Below are 17594 nucleotides of genomic sequence, written 5' to 3'. Positions count from 1 at the left end.
ACCAGGCTTCTCCGTCCATGGGATTCTCCAGGCAAGAATACTGGAGTGGGTTACCGTTTCCTTCTCCAGGGGATCTTCGCCGGCATTGGAGGCAGACGCTTTAACCTCTGAGCCACCAGGGAAGCCCCCTCAACATTTAAAAAGCATGAATTGTTTTCAGTGTAATAGCCAGAACAACCAAGGGAACTTGAACAACCAAGGGAGCCAGAACAACCAAGGGTGATTTCAAGGGAGCTTGAAATCACCAAGCTCCCTGTGTACCCCCTTTCCTGTCCTCATCACCCCTCTCTCTTAAAGCTGCAGCTGTCCTCAGCTGGGCAATGATGAATTCCTTCTAACCTGAAATGTAGACTAGTGAATCCTCTGCATCCTCTAAGACACAAGGAAGAGAAGGCAAAGTAAACCTTTCACATCTCTTTCAGTGAAGGTTTAATAGAAATATTAAGTTGCCATTCATGCTCGAATGAATTCTGTACATGCTGAACTTTCTTTTCCTGCATCACAGACACTTGGGTTTTTCATACATTTGTCTCCTGTCTCTCTTTCACCTCCTGTCCCATCCAGGCTCAAAGAATCAGCACAAAGGTACATTATGCTGCTGTCTTGGTTCTTTATTCAGTGTCTTGTTAAAAAAAAAAAAGAAAGACAGCGATGAATGGTGTCGAGCATAAATGGAAGCAGGTGTGGCACACCTTGCCTTCCATCTCATGTCTGACATTTTCAAACACATAATAGGAAAATTGTGCTCTAACAGGGCCCAATTTGTTGCCATTTCTAAAATGCCTTAAAGCGCTAGAGGATGACTAACAGCTCTAGCTCATTTCTTCCATCTACGCATTATTATGAGAACAATGCATTCACTGCAGATGAAAATGACATTTATTCAAAGACCACCTGCCCCCAAAGGCCAGATTTTCTATGTAGAGACTCTTTCCTATAAGAGGAGAAACATTTCAGCCTGCACTTAAGAGCCAATTATTATGATGGGCTCCATAAGCTGCTTGTATTTGTGGCATAGTGAAGTTACATCCAAAGAGAATGATCACCTAAAGCACAGCTCTGGCTAGAAACTTTGGTCACTGAGGATTTGGGGATGTAGGATAGGGGCTGTGAAATACATGTGTTAAATCAACAAACAGTAAGTCTAGCATTCCGGGTTCTATGACAGGTTTAAAATGACCTGCCTGCAAGGAGTTTAAGATATAACTGAAAACATAAGACAGATATACTTACAGCAAAAAGAAAAAACCCACTAAAACTAAATAAGGGCACTACATATTTCACTTATTGCAAGCTCTATATGATGGTGGTTAACCCTCAAATAAAAAAGCCAAACTTCCTTTTGGGAGATTCAAAGAATATGATATCATATGATAGCCAGATGACATCAAACACAAATCAAATGTGGGTTTTCTGAAGACATCAAGGTATGGCAGCCATATGTGGATGATTTCTAAAGTAGTCCCAGTTTCAAGTATTTTATCATCTTGCCAGATCCGGTGCCGATTTTCAGTTCAGAAATATGGTCACAATACGTGAAGGGCTGGCTTCTCATCAGTGGGGTTTCTACACGCCACCATAGGAGGAAGTTCCTAGAGAAAGACTTCTCGGGATAAGGAATCCCACCGTGAGTGGACAATTGTCTCAAAGAAAGAAGGTAGTGCTTGATCTTTCTTCCCTCACACTTTAAGAGGTGATTCTCACTTTTGAACCTTTGGGCCCCTAAAAATCAACTACATTACCTATCATCATGCTAAGGAGTCCGAAAGCATGAGAAACAAGCAATGTACTTTTGCAAACAGTGTACTTAATCAAAGAGCAACAAATCTCTGACACAATAAAGACATTGTTTGTTTTTATTTTAAAGCAAGGGATATTTTTATCCTGGTCAGGCTGTGACATTTATGTGGGAATACATAAAATGAATTCTTATTCTCCAGTTAGCCTCAAAGCTCTTGACCTGAGGTTATGCTTATGAAGGAAGTGAAGAGAATCAGAATTCAGAGAGAAGATGCCTCAAGCCCAGTATATCCACTGAAAACCATCAAATCCATCAAATTCAATGTGAAAGAGCTTCTGTATTGTCTCCACGAACAATTTCTTTTACCCATCTCCCTATTTTTCTCTTGCTGAGTGGAGGATTTTCAAAAGAACCATTGGGTCAATGACAAATTGACGGAAAATGCTTCAAGCCACTTGTTCTGTCAGCATGTATAGACTCCTTTAATTCTCAAATGACCGTCTTCGGTAGCCTTCCTGTTGTTATGAGTTAGGAGTATTGATGTGTGATGAATAAATTGCACCCATTGGTTATTGTCAGGAACAGAGTTAAATTACATGTTGAAACCGGCATTCCTTTCTTAAACCTTATTGGTAAATGAAGCAGGAGTGATATGACTATGAAAGTCCTTCCTGACTCAGAGTAGAATAAAAGAAAAAACAATTTTTAGATGACTGACTCCTTAAAGGACAGGAAGAAAAATCCTAAATACCCACGAAATATCCAAAGGCCTTCTGGAGATCTTCTTAAGGCTGTGTCTCTTTCCTTCTCCTGTATCACACAAAAGCTAATAGTTCTATGTACGACCAATGATGAAATGCTTGAGCTCCATTTGTTCACTGTTGTTTAGTCCCTAAGTTGTGTCTGACTCTTTTGTGACCCCATGGACTGTAGCCTGCCAGACTCCTCTGTCCATGGGATTTCCCAGGCAAGAATACTGGAGTGGGTTGCCATTTCCTTCTCCAGGGGATCTTTCTGACCCAAGGATTGAGCCCGAGTCTTCTGCATTGGCAGGCAGATTCTTTACCACTGAGCCACCAGGGAAGCACCAAGTTCCATTAGAGAGGTGAATTAAGATAAGAATGCATTCATTTGTGAAGTTAGAAATGGTTAACTGAAACCTAAGCAGGCAGGTCATCATTGTCAATATCTCATGCTTTCATGCAGCAAACCCTGCTCTAGTCTTTCATGGCCTCCCATGATTCCTTACTCTTTTCCTGTGAGTTTTATTTTTTATATTTATTTATTTTATTTATTTGGCTGTGTCAGGTCTTAGTTGTTGCACGCGGGATCTTTTTAGTTGTGGCATACGAAGTCTTGGTTGCAGTATGTGAACTCTTAGCTACAGGATGTGCAATCTAGTTCCCTAACCAGGGATTGAACTTGGGCCCGCTACTTTGGGAGCACTGTGTCTTAAGCACTAGACCACCAGGGAAGTCCCCCTTATGACTTTTAATGGGAATAGAAAAGAAGAAAAATGTTCCAATTCACAATCCTATTAATGAGGATTCAGTCTAAATTCAGGACTCTGTATAAATTATTATACACTAAGCATATCTTAAATTACATCAATATACTTGAAATGGGAAATGAAAACAGGTTTATGGATTTTTTTCTTTTTGCCATACCACACAGTTTGAAGTATCTTAAGTCCCTGACCACCGCCCCCCCTCCTTTGAAAGTGCAGAGTCCTAACCACTGTACAGCCAAGGAATTACCAGATTTATGGGTTTTAAATAGCTACTGATTGCTTGCCAAATGAACTTGCTTTTATAAAATCCACTTGATAACTCACCCATATCCCCAATACATTTTTGTTCTGTTATATGGAATATTTAGTCATTTAAATTGTTTATTCAGCAAGCTATTCATTCAAGTAACACATATGAAGTTTCCAAAATCTAACTAAGACAGTTCTTAATCTTAAGGAGCTCAGTCTAAGGGGGGAATTTTATCTAACGTCATAGAAGAAAATTTAAAGTCATCAAAAAGTCATAAAGAAAATTTAAACCATTCAGTAATGTTATTGTTATATCTAACTGTGATATTCTTATTCAGAAACTATTTTTTATTCTTGTAAGATAAAACAATTAAATTAAGAATCAAAATTTTTCAGAGTAAGAGAAAAGAATTACAAAATAAAAAAATAAATTGATATTAAAGCTAATTGGATGTATCAATATGAAGTCATCTGTAAAATATACATATAATTAAAATGCATTAAAATGTCCTAGAAGCAGTCACCCCCAATCATCAAACTTAACCCTGAAACTCTTTTTTTTCTAATACTTATTCCTCACTCAAAGGAACTATGTCTCCTTAAAGAAGTGGCTGATACCAGGCCTGGGGCCGAGAAGGTACAATTATAGGTTTTAAGTTACAATTATAGTTTCTTTTAGGCAAGAAAGAAAGGAAGCTTTTGAAGATGAATTGAGGCATGTCAAAAGGACTGAGCCTGAGCGACTGAACTGAGCTGAACTGAAAAGGACACAGGAGCCAGACTGAAAGTGCCCCACCTGCTGGCCAAAGTTGTTACAAATGAGCATCAAAAAGAACAATGTAGTCATTTGAAATATATTGAATGTATGAAAATCCATAAATCAAAAAAGAGAAAGCCAGGAAAAATCCATTTGGCACCATTAAGGGCAGCTCTAAAACCAACTCCTTCCTTTGAAAGTTGGTGATTAAAGGAAAATAATTAAGCATTTATCCTAGAAAGGTAGCCAAATAGCTGTAATTGATAAACGACAACTCTTCATTCCATAAAGATGCCAGTTAATACATGTAAAAGGAATGCTAGAATTATGCAATTATTATTTTGCAGCCCTCAGAGAAATTATTGATTCAGGCAAGGATTATCAATTGGTGTTTAAAAAGAAAACTATTACGGGAATGGTTGATGAGGAATGAGGCATTCATATGCTGCCCAGAAAAACCAAACTAAATCTTTGAACTCTGGTCTTGAAGAGTAAAACTTAAGTGTATGGCAAAGAGATCAAGCTCTCATCACTTTAATCCAGGGTTAAGTCTCTGCAGTGCCAATGGTAGAACAAACAGATATCACATGTCACCTGATGTGACGCACTATAATGTACCCCTCATCTATGATGAATTCTTGCAGCAAATATTTAACATGTACCTATCAAGCTTTCAGAGCCAACTTCTACTTTACAGGAAATACAGTCAAATACAGCAAAGTGACACCACAAGGAATCAATCACACAAATCCAGACAGTGAAATATTTTTATGGGCAACTTGCCCATCAGTAAGTCAAGGTCATGAAAAAGAGACTGTTTTGGAATAAAAGAGACTTAAAGGAAATCACCATATGTGATGGGTGGTCCTATAGTGAACTCTGATTAAAGGGCATTTTGAAAGCAGTTGGGAAAATTTGAATATTGACTGCATATTAGCTTTAGGGAACATAATTTTAGCTTCAAGCATGATAGTTATTTTGCCCAAGATGATTTTTAAAGATGCATATTCAGTAGCTTATTTAGAGTGGTATGCAACATAAGCCAAGCCTAGAGCTAAGTGTGATCCATGAACCAGCAACACAAGCCTCATCTGGGAGCTTGTCAGAAATACAGGCGCTCAGTCTTCACCCCAGACCTACTAAATCAAGAGTCTGCAGCTCAACAAGATCCCCTGGGGATTCCTCTGCACATTGCAGATTAAGAAGCATAGTTGTAGAGCATGTATCTTGCTACATGGGAAACCACAGAAGAATGTTGTGACAGGATGTCAATTGCTTCTGCCTCCAGCTCCCAATGGACTGATATGCCCCATTCCATCCAGAAATGGATTGGGGGGATTCCCTGGCAGTCCAGTGGTTAGGACTTGGTGCTTTAACTGACAAGTGTGCGAGTTCAATCCCTGGTCAGGGAACTAAGTTCCACAAGCCGAGGGGCATGGCCAAAAAGAAAAAAAGCAAACCAAAATTTGATTGGGACGTAGCCTCTTAGTCCACGAGACTCAGCCTTTAATTTTTCTGTCTACCTTCTTCACTTTCTTCCTGTCTTATAACTGCTCCTGTGGATGTGTGTGTGCTCAGTTGTGTCTGACTCTTTGCAACCCCATGGACTGTAGCCTGCCAGGCTCCTCTATCCATGGATTTTCCCAGGCAAGAATACTGGAGTGGGTAGCCATTCCCTTCTCCAGAGGATCTTCCCGACCCAGGGATGGAACTCGCATCTCCTGCATTGGCAGGCAGATTCTTTACCACTGCGCCACCTGGGAATCCATAACTGCTCCTAGTGGTTCCCCGGTTTTCAGCGCCAGGTTAAGGACAGTCTGATCAGGAGATGTGCTATTGTATTCAGTGGACTGAAGCAGTCATCCAGTGAATATGGAAAACCCTTCTTGTGGGGGGGTGGGGGAGAGACAGTGCCCTCTATGACTTGTTTCCATCATATCCCTTCCCTTCTTGCCCAGGTTCTGCTTAGTTCAGAGTGAGCTCTGCAGGTTCCCTCTTATTAATCTTTTCCAGGACTTAGTACTGTCCCATAGTGGTATACTGTTTTAAATAGTGCCCCCCACTAAAACTCATGTCCACCTAGAAACTCAGAATGTGACTTTATTTGGAGATAGAGTCTTTGCAGTTGTAATCAAGTTAAAATGAAGTCATACTGAAGTAGGTTGAGCTCTAAATCCATATGACTGTTGTACTTATAAGAAGCAGGAATGCCACACAGGGAGAATGCCACATGGCAATGGAGGCAGATATTGGAGTGATGTGTCTACAAGCCAAGGAACACCAAGGACTGCCAGCAGACAACATAAGTTAGGCGGGATCCTCTCCTAGAGCCTTCAGAGCCTTGCCAGCACCTTGGTTTCAGACTTCTAGCCTCCGGTACTGTGAAAGAATAAATTTCTGTTGTTTTAAGCCATCAAATTTATGGTGCTTTGTTACAACAGTCCTCAGAAACTAATACACCGGGCAGTCCTCCCATCCTAAATTCAAAAGGAAGAATATGAATATTAGTTAACTTTCATCAAGTGTTTATTGTGAGCAAGACACCAGACTAAGTACTTTATATGCAATTATCTAATTTAATTTTAAAATCATCCTATCAATTAGATAAATTTATCCTCCATTCTATAGATTAGAAAACTGAAGCTGAGGGAAATCAATGACCTTGTATAAATCTACAAAGTTAATGAATAGCTGGGTGGGATTTAACGCATCTGTCTGACCACAGCCCATGCACTTAATCACCATGCTGCGAAAATCAAGATGAAAATAGAATCATGTTTTGACCAAGATTTTTCAATATACATGTCCCGTGATCATTTTGATTATGGACTTGTATCATTTTCCCTTGGCAGCAAAAGCCAAGGCCCTGAAAAACTAGGGACCCAGGGTCACTCAGAAGGCTACCAGTCCTGGTCTTTTCGTTACCCGATCTATCAAAGTGGCTTTTTTATTCTCACTTACTGATGTCTCCATTGTTTCTGAATTAAGTTCATGTCACAACTGAACCTAAAATAGCTTTCAGTCAGCTCTATCCTATTAGACACTTGAAATAATCAGTCTTTTATTCTTGTTAGGACAGAGATAAAGCCAAAAAGTGTGATCTTTACCATACATTACCATTGACTAGGTGAAAAATGCCTGACTTAAATAATCATTAGCTTCCTGTACTAGCTAAAAGCCAGAAAGCTCTATTTAAAATACACCAGTATTTTTACTGAATTGCCTCTTTGTTTTTCCTGCAAAACCCAGAGACAAATCCTCCTCATTATCAAGAGTGACATCTGGGGAAAGAGGCTGCTTAGGAACGGGTCAAAGTTACCTTTCAATGATTAACAGCTTAGATGTGAATTTACTGTTCCAGTAGCCTCAATATTTTATGAGAATTCTAGGCCTTTGAATTATTACTACTTAATTGGCTAAATAACTCATAAACATAATTATGAGAATCCTAAAATGATTAAAGTGGCTTTGGGGGGAAGGGGTAGGGAGGCTGTTATTGTTTTCAGTGCTAGAGTCCAGTAAGGTAAGAGGATTCGTCACAACTTGAAGCCAGAAATATTTGGGTTTTCCTTTCTCTAACTGACTTTTTAAAAATATTTATTTACTTATTTATTTGGCTGTGCTGGATCTTAGTTGTAGCATGTGGGATCTTCGATCTTCTTTGTGGTCTTGAACTTTCAGTTGCAGCATGTGAACTGTTAGTTACGCCATGTGGGATCTAGTTCCCTGACTAGGGATCCAACCCAGGCCCCTGCATCGGGAGCACAGAGTCTTAGCCACTGGACCACCAGGGAAGTCCCTGACTGATTTTTAAAACCATTTAAACAAATATCTTATTGATCTCCAGCTTTTGAGGCTGCTCTATTTTGTTTTCAACTCCTGTTTTATGTCTAATGTAGCCTATCAAATTAGCCCAGGGCCAAGAGGGTATGATGGAGAGGAGGATCTATATTACATTGTCTTTATTTCCTTCCATTACATAGAGCTTTAGAATTTCAAATCTATTATCATATTTGATGTTCACAATACTTATAAGAGGGACGCAGAAAAGACATTACTCTGGTGGCCCCTTGTGAAAAGAGAGTTTGCTTTGACGGTCCAACAAGTGAGCTTTGGGACTTAGATACTCTTGACCAAAGGACAGGAAGACTCCCATAGGCTTTGGGAGGGGCTAACATAAGGAGGAACGGAGAAGGCAATGGCAAGCCACTCCAGTACTCTTGCCTAGAAAATCCCGTGGACGGAGGAGCCTGGTAAGCTGCAGTCCATGGAGTCACTAAGAGTCAGGCACGACTGAGTGACTTCACTTTTCACTTTCACACATTGGAGAAGGAAATGGCAACCCACTCCAGTGTTTTTGCCTGGAGAATCCCAGGGATGGGTGAGCCTAATGGGCTGCCATCTATGGGGTCGCACAGAGTCAGACATGACTGAAGCGACTTAGCAGCAGCAGCAGCAACATAAGGAGGAAAGGGACGCCTACTTAGCTGGTCGGATCAATGGAGACAATCCTGGCAACCAGTTCAGTAACAGATGCTCCAGCCAGATGGCCTTTTCATTCATTTTACACATGAGGAAACTGAGGCCCATTCACACAACAGATTCATCGGACAAATATTTACTGAACACTGGGATTGGGTTACAGTATCCAGAGTTGCATTCTAATGAGGGGAGTGGACATTAGCTGAATGGATAACTGCTCTGAAGATAAAGCATGGTGAGGGGACAGAGAGGGATGGGAGTGCTGTTTTAGATAAGACACCATTCGAGCAGATCCCTGAAGGTAGTGGGGGAGTTAGCTAATGGATATCCAGGGCAAGGTTATACCACTTAGAGGGAATGGCAAGTGCAAAGGCTCTGAGGCAGAAACATACTTGGAGAGTTCAGCAGCTGGGAGGCCAGTGTGACTGCACAGAGAGAAGGAAGGGAAGAGTGAAAGAAGAGGTCAGTCTCATGATGGAGGTGGGTTGAAGGCAGGGGATATTATATAAGGCTCATGTGATATGAATTCTCCATTTCTTTCTAAATGCAGTTGGAAACCATTGCAGGTTTTGCACAGGGCAGTGATGTGATCTGGCTGGCACTTTTAAAGGATCACTGCACCTACTGCGTTGAGAACAGATTGTAAAGTGGACAAGAGTGAAAGAAGGGATGCTGGTCCAGGCAAGAGATGATGGTGGAAAAAAAGAGAAATGATGGTGGTGATGAGAGAGAGCAGAATCAGAATATTTTTCTAAGAGAGAGCTGGGAGGATTACTGAAGAATTGGGATGGAAATATGAGAAAGAAGAATCAGGAGTGACTCCACTTTGGGGCCTGAATAATTGAGCGAACGATAATCCCATTACTTCAGATCAGGAGTCAGCAAACTTTTTCTGTAAAGGGCCAGATGGTAAATATCTTCAGCTTTACAGACCAGACAATCTCTGTTGCAACTAGTCAACTCTACTGTGAAATGTGAAAACAGCCATAGATAACAAGTAATGAATGGACATGGCTGTGTTCCCATAAAACTTTATAAAACAGATTTACTCATGATTGCATAGCTGATATGGAGCCAGGATGAGAAGTTTGATCTACCAGTCCCCACTCTGCTGTTCTTTCTGCTGTTTGGCTTCTCCTAATAAGATTGCTCCTGCCACCGGCTGTATGTGAGCATCGCAGTGTACAAAGCCAACAGTATCTTTAAAACCACCAGGCACTCGGTTAGTACCACCCAGTGGGCATCTACGAATGGCAGAGAAGTTCAGCAGTCCACATGCCCAAGAGAGGGCGAACAGTCTCCCCTCACACCTCTATTCTAAGGTCACTGCAATGAACTTGGGGCATGCTGTTCTTTGTCAGAGTAAATTTGCACAATATTGCCAAGCAAAAAAAGAGAAAGATAGCCTACTGTATCATTTCAGTAGCTCTAACAATATGAACCTAAAATTGAGGGTTTTTTTTTTTTTCCTTTTTGGCTTCTGCCAAGAAATAAAAGAGAGATTCTGGCTGTATCTCCTGTAATAAACTGTAATTACTGCAGTGATTAACAGTCACCTCTTCTGTTTTCTCAAGCCTTTTCCGTTATGTCTCTGACTGTGGGTCATAAAGGTGAGCAGTCTCAGGGCTTCAGCAGGAGGTGTCTGATTCTCAGTTATTATTAGCTTTGGCCCTCACTAGTGCCCTCCAAGTTTGCATCTACAGCTTATTTCTGTGTGCCCATCAGTAACCAATTACTCAAAACTCTTCATGGATTCCTCATCCTGACCCTTGAGCTCTCCCAGCTCATGTTCAACCACTTCTATTATGCTCTCAGGGTACAGGAAAATCTGAGTCTTGTCTTCTACCACTAGGGAGGGCCAAGAGATGTGAGAGTTGATCTTATGCCCTGGCTACCTGGACCCTCCTAAATGGGCCCCCATTTCCACTCTAGATGATACATCCTGGGGAATCCTTAGGCTCTTTGATGTCTTTTCTGGTTCAAGCCTAGAAATAGAGCACCAGATTCTCTGCCCTCAGATTCCCAAACTTGGATTAAGGATTTCTCATGCTCATACCCAGTGGCATGCTAGAGCCAGCTCCTACGAATTTGCTAGAGCCAATTGTGTGTATTTCTTTCCAACTCCAGTCAATGATGTTGTCTTGGTAACTTGAAATCGGCCATGCATGGTGGGAGTATTTATACAAGAAAAAGTGGAAAACACTATAATTGAGGCTTCTTTTCTTTGTTTTTCCATCTGTTAAACATTTACCAGCACATGACTACCGATAACCACTTCACAGTCTGATGGGGATGTGGGAGATGGGGGTCAAAAAGGTCCTTCTCAAGGACATTACTAATGTCTAAGCTACTGTCTCTCTCTATTTCACCTCTCCTGTCACTTGTTAACCTGCGGAAACTTCTAAGTGTAAAGCAGTAGAACTTTCACCAGGATTTCTTCCTAAATCTACTGTTTAAGGCACCTAGGTGCCCCCTCCACACATTCCAGTTTCATTGGCACAGCTACAGCCTTGCCATTGAGGATTTTAGTCCCCGAGGTGATTCTAACATGCACCAAAGTTTGGGAACAACTGTGTTAAGGCATTGGTTCTCCACCCTGCTTGCATGTTAGCATTACGTGGGGAATTTATAAATATATATATATGAATGCCCACCAAAAATCAGTTACACTTGAATATTTTCAGTTAAAATCTAGGTACTGGTAAATTTTAAAGCACTTTCTGGTGATGCCGATGCTAGGAGAAGGCTGAGAACTGCTGTTTCTAGCATACAATTTTGCTCCATTAAGTGTTAAAAAAAATTCTGGTAAAGTTCAATGCCTTTTCTCTGAATCTATCTAGAAATTCAAAAGCTGTAAAATGTCATGGCTTTCTCTCTATTTTCCTGCTATAACCAGCCTACCTTGTGGGGAATTTGTTTAAAAAGGTTTCACTCTGCCTGAATGGTGCAAGAAAGAGATAGGTAAATGGGAATTCCTGTAATCAAAAAACACACAAATGTTATTATAAATATTATAAGACTTTAAAATTTAGTCTTTAAAATAAAGCTTAAAACCCGATTCAATCGTTTTCTTCAAGAGAAAAGAAAAAATGGCACAATCTCCAGGTATCTGAATCTGTTTGGGCCCCTATAACAGAATATCATAGACTGGGTGAGTCAAACATAACAAAAACGTATTTCTCACAGTTCTGGAAGCTGGGAGTCCAAGATCAAGGCACTGGCAGATTCTGTGTCTGGTAAGGGCCCACCTCCTAGTCAATGTCCTCTTACCATGCCCTCACATGGAGTGAGGGAACGCTCCCAGTCTATTTCATAAGGACACAAATCCCATTCATGAGGGCTCCATCCTCATGACTAATCACCCTCTCAAAAGCCTCCACCTCCTAATACCATCACACTGAGGGTTAGGTTTCAGCATATGAATTTTGAGGGGACACAAACATTCAGTCCATAGCATCTGGCTTCTGTGGTCATGCTGGTTTGTTTGCTTTTTAGAGTTTAGAGTGTTTTTCATTCTGGTTTCAGTTTTCAAAAGCTCAGATCACATTAATGATCTTGTGGCAATGAGTCTTTACAGGCAATAAGTCTCTACAGGGAGATTAGTATAGTTACTTTGTAGCCAAATTGTTTCACTTTCTGGAATGTGCTTGTTCCTCTACTATGCACAATTAAATCCTGTCCTCTGCTTTTTTCCACTAAAAATCCAGTTAGATATTTAATAACTCTTATTATTTTTATAATCTCACATCGCAGTGAAGCTTCAAATCACTTCTCCCTACAAGATACCTCCCCCTTCCACTGAGATTTATCCAAGAGTTCAGCCAGCAGACCTGTTAGCTCAGTGATGGCAATATGGTAATGAGGTTGGTAAAAACATCTTTTAGTAACTAAAAAAAATTAGTTACTAGCTTCATTGTTTCACTGTGACATTGCGATGTGTCCCATAAACACATCAACATTATTACCTCAATTTAGTCTTTGGCAGATATAGCAAGCTCAAATGCAAAATGGGAAGCAACACTCTCAAGTCAGAGTGACATGGATTTGAACCCCACCTCTGCCACCAAATAGACATGTGGATTTGGCAAGTTATTCTTCCTCTCAGCCTCAGTTTTCTCATCCATTAACTAGAGATAATAATGCTTTTCTTAGAAATGTGTTACAAGAATCACAGTTAATGCATTTAGACTGAGAAATTTGATACATTAAGTGTGTCTTTTTAATTACTGTTTTCAGGTTTAGGCTTAGCCATACAACCATAGCCACATACTTATATTAAAGTGCTTTCTCACAAGTAGAGAGAAACAGTAAGCTTTTATTTACCCTTTTAATTTTAATATATTAGCAACCACCAACCTATACCTAACATTCAGTTTACCATGTGTGTGCCAGAGGTTGTAGTAAAGAAAGGGCAAGGAGACAAGAAAAGAATGGGAAGTATGCTGCACAAATTATCAGATTTCATTTTCAAACCCCCAAAATCACCAGGAAAGATTAAAATGCAAAGGGAAATTTGTTCCAGCAGAAAATTATTCAAATACCACCCTTTCTTATTTCCAGAGTTCACCAGTTTGTCAGTGCTCGTCTAAGTCTTCTGATGACACGGAGAGCTTCTATTGGATGTAAGTGTTATTTTCTCTTCCTGTGTGTTCCTCCAGCAGCACTTTGTTTTTACCTCTACCTAACACTTTGCGTCGGAGAAGGCAATGGCAAGCCACTCCAGTACTCTTGCCTAGAAAATCCCATGGATGGAGGAGCCTGGTAGGCTGCAGTCCGTGGGGTCGCTACGAGTCAGACATGACTGAGCGACTTCACTTTCACTTTTCACTTTCACACATTGGAGAAGGAAATGGCAACCCACTCCAGTGTTCTTGCCTGGAGAATCCCAGGGGCGGGGGAGCCTGGTGGGCTTCCGTCTGTGGGGTCACACAGAGTCGGACACAACTGAAGTGACTTAGCAGCAGCAGCAGCAGCAACACTTTGCGTGTTCTAAAATTTCCCTTTGCAGATTTGTCTCTTCCCCCTTCCCTAGTGTTCCTCTACCTCAGCTGCACTTTGAAACCACCTGGGGAACTTTAAAAGGTATGAAAGTCTGGGTCCCCCCAAATTTTGATTTTATTGTGCAACTTAAAGTTCTCCAGGTGACTATAATCTGCAACCAAACGTTTGACGCCCCCTAGCCAACACGGCTGCAGTCCGTGGGGTCGCTAAGAGTTGGACACGACTCAGCGACTTCACTTTCACTTTTCACTTTCACGCATTGGAGAAGGAAATGGCAACCCACTCCAGTGTTCTTGCCTGGAGAATCCCAGGGATGGGGGAGCCTGGTGGGCTTCCGTCCATGGGCTCACACAGAGTCGGACACGACTGAAGTGACTTAGCAGCAGCAGCAGCAGCCAACACCCTCCCTAGACTATTGTGAGCACCACGGAGACAGTGACTGTGCCATACTCAGCCTTGTGTGCCTGGTGCATAGCACAGTGGCTGGAACAAGAGGCCCTCAGTAAATGCAGGTGATGCTTAAGATCTTGTCATTTGTCATTCTCTCCCAACCAAGGAAGGAAACGATCAGGATATTCCTAACAGTCTGATCCTAGAATCTTGGGTCCAACAATCCCAGGGGCTCTTGTAATTAGGTTCTCGTGTTCACCAGTTGGCTCAGGCCCTGGATAATGATGGTGATCCCCCAAGCCTTCTTTCATATATTAAATAAAGACAGAATAATTTCATGTCATTTGGAAACCTGAGAGAGAGGGATCACCAATCCTTTTCGCAAAGGAAAAATGAGAATTCCCTTTTTGGAAATACTTAATGGAAGCATAAAGAATACTGCAGCAAAATCTCCTTCTCAGTGGGAAGCTCCATCCAAGTTAAGGCATGTCAGCCTGTCAATAAACATGGCAACATGTGACCTTATTTTATAGTCTTCACTGCAACCCCTTATGCCTAATCATGTTTCATCTAGGGCATGTTTACTGAATGGATATTTTGTGCAAGGTTCTGAAATGCGTGTTATGAGAAATACAAGGAAGATCCAGTATGATTAAAAAAATACATCAAAATTGCTGAGTACTTTACATTTACAGAGTACATGACACTTTTTAAACTTTATACTTCAAAAGAGTCTTATTCAACCCAGTCATCTGCCAATAAATTCACAAAATTGTCCTGTCCCTCCTTCCTTCTCTTTGCCACAGTTACAACAAATCCTAATACTTTAGTTTCCAGATCTAAAGCAAGCCTCACAGAAAAATAAGTTATTACTTGCCTGGGCATAATTTAAGAAGTTCTAGAAAGATCTTGCAGCCAAAAACACCTACCTGTCTCGCCCACAACTGAAATTCCAACATTTGAGATTCTTCTCTTCTTGGTATCCTATTGGGAGGAGCAGGAGAAGACTCTTACAACTTAAAGAATTTATCAGCTTCTTCCTCATCCCAGGGAGCATGGGAGAAGGAGAGCAGGACCAGTGAAAGTTTGGAGGAGAATGAAGAAAGAGATGGTGGAGAGCATGGAAAACAAATTTCTCCATCTCCATATTACACTTAAGGTCAGGGCTGAGCACTGCCCCATTTCTGCTTTGGGTAAAGTGATCACACTCTCAAAATGTCCAAAAACAGACTTCACTCCTTCTGTCTCAGTAAGCTCCCTAAGTCTGCTTTCACTTGCTTCACATATTTTGTTTATGTCCTTAAACCTTCTGAATAAGAATTGCATATAAACGGCTCAGTATCCCCTGAGGAGGGAATAAGTATTTCTCATCTGGGCCCTATTGGCATTTTGAATGGGACAAAATTTGTACTAGACATTTTCCCTCCCTCCTCGACCTCAGCAACTGGAAGTAGCACACCCCCCAGTCATTGTGGCAATCAAAAATGCTCCCACACTCTTCCAAATGCTCACTGGAAGGGTGGTTCTGGCGTGGGTTCAGAATCGCTCATTTTGCATTCTGAGCAAGCAAGACACAAAAGGCTCACAGCCGTCTTGCAGAGGCATTTTGCCTGCAGAACTTTGAGGATGAAGTTGTCATCTTATCCTACCACCTTCAGTAGAAAAGCAAAAATTAGAAACTATCCAATCACGTGACGCCCTTTCTACAAGAAATAAGCCGGAAAGGAGTCTTCCCTCCCTCTTGCAAGAGCTTAAACATCACATATATCCCTGGGGTCGCTAAGAGTTGGACACGACTGAGCGACTTCACTTTCACTTTCACACATTGGAGAAGGAAATGGCAGCCCGCTCCGGTGTTCTTGCCTGGAGAATCCCAGGGACAGGGGAGCCTGGTGGGCTTCCGTCCATGGGGTCACACAGAGTCGGACACGACTGAAGTGACTTAGCAGCAGCAGCAGCATATCCCTCCTAAGCCTTCCCTGAATTGAATGGTTCTCAATAAAACTCCAAAACATTCTAAATTTATTTTGAAAGCTTTGAAGAGAGTTACTGAAGGAGTGAAGTCTGAGACATTATTCAACATAACTTAATAAACGACCTGTCAGAGAAGTTATGTCTACAGGAGGAACATTTCAGTGTCCCCCAGGGGGCGCCATAACCCCTTCACAAGTATAGCGGCCCGGTGTTCTGTGGTTAGGCTGGTCTCCAGCCCACCTCCATTATCAGCGGGTTGCTAGCAAAGAGAAACTCTCGGCAATGAGATTGCCTGGAGACCATCCAGCCCAATTCTGGTAGCCCCGTGGCACGTGGGCTGCACTGAGCTCTCATAATCCATCCTGCTTGGATCTCTTCCAGCAATGCAACATAAGTCTGTTTGGCCTTGGGTGATCTCAAGGTGAACCAAGCTATCCTGTTTCTAAATGATGAAACCCAAATTAATCCAATTTCCAAGGTACTAAGCATTCCGTTGCAAGGACTTCTGAGCACTTCCATCCATTCAGACATTCAGCACCTGTATTCATCTCACCAAGAAAGAATCTGAACTATATCTCCAATTTCCCAAGCAATAATTTGAGATATTCCAAGTCTAAATGCTAAAACATTGTCTTCAGGCAGTACAAGGTTTTGTTCTCACTTTGCCAGGAACAGACAATAGACAATCACTTTTTATGCACCCTTCCATTGGTACTAATTTTAATTTTATGCTTGTATGTTTTGTAAATTTTAAAGACAGACCAAGCACTACTAGTCTTGAGTGTGTATCCTAAAGAAATAGGTACCCAAACAACTGTGTTCTGTACACTGTCCATAAAAATATTCCTACAAGAATGTTTAAATCAGCTTGGCTCATAGTAGGCCAAAACCCCAGAAAAATTCATCAGCAAGAAACTAGATAAACTGTGGTACATTCATACAACTGGATACTACCTAGAAATAAAAAGGAATGAACTACTAATGTATACCACAGCAATCTCAGATGTGTTATGTGAGGCAAATGAAGCCAGATTTTTGAGTACATCCATTTATATGAATTTCAAGAACAGGTGAAACTAATCTGCAGTGTTAGCAGTCAGAAGAGTGGTTACCTCCGTGAGAGGGTGTTACTTGGGAAGGAGCATAGGGAACTTTCCAGGTGGTAGAATTGTTCTGTATCTTTGGGTGGTGGTTATATAAGTGTATGGGCTTCCCAAGTGGCTCAGTGATAAAGAACCTGCCTGCCAATGCAGGAGATGCAGGAGACGCGTGTTTGATCCCTGGATTGGGAGGATCCCCTGGTGAAGGAAATGGCAACCCACTCCAGCATTCTTGCCTGGGAAATCCCATGGCCAGAGGAGCCTGGTGGGCTACAGTCTCTGGGGTCGCAAAGAGTCGGACACAACTGAGCACGAGCACGGTATGAGTGTATAGATAAAAATTCAGAAAACTACATACTTAAGATGTGTGCATTTTACTGCAGGTCAATT

The sequence above is a fragment of the Moschus berezovskii genome, chromosome X, assembly GCF_049115385.1.
Source record: "Moschus berezovskii isolate FMDL1 chromosome X, NW_MosBer_1.0, whole genome shotgun sequence".
NCBI classification, from domain to species: domain Eukaryota; kingdom Metazoa; phylum Chordata; class Mammalia; order Artiodactyla; family Moschidae; genus Moschus; species Moschus berezovskii.
This window is presented reverse-complemented; position numbering follows the sequence as displayed.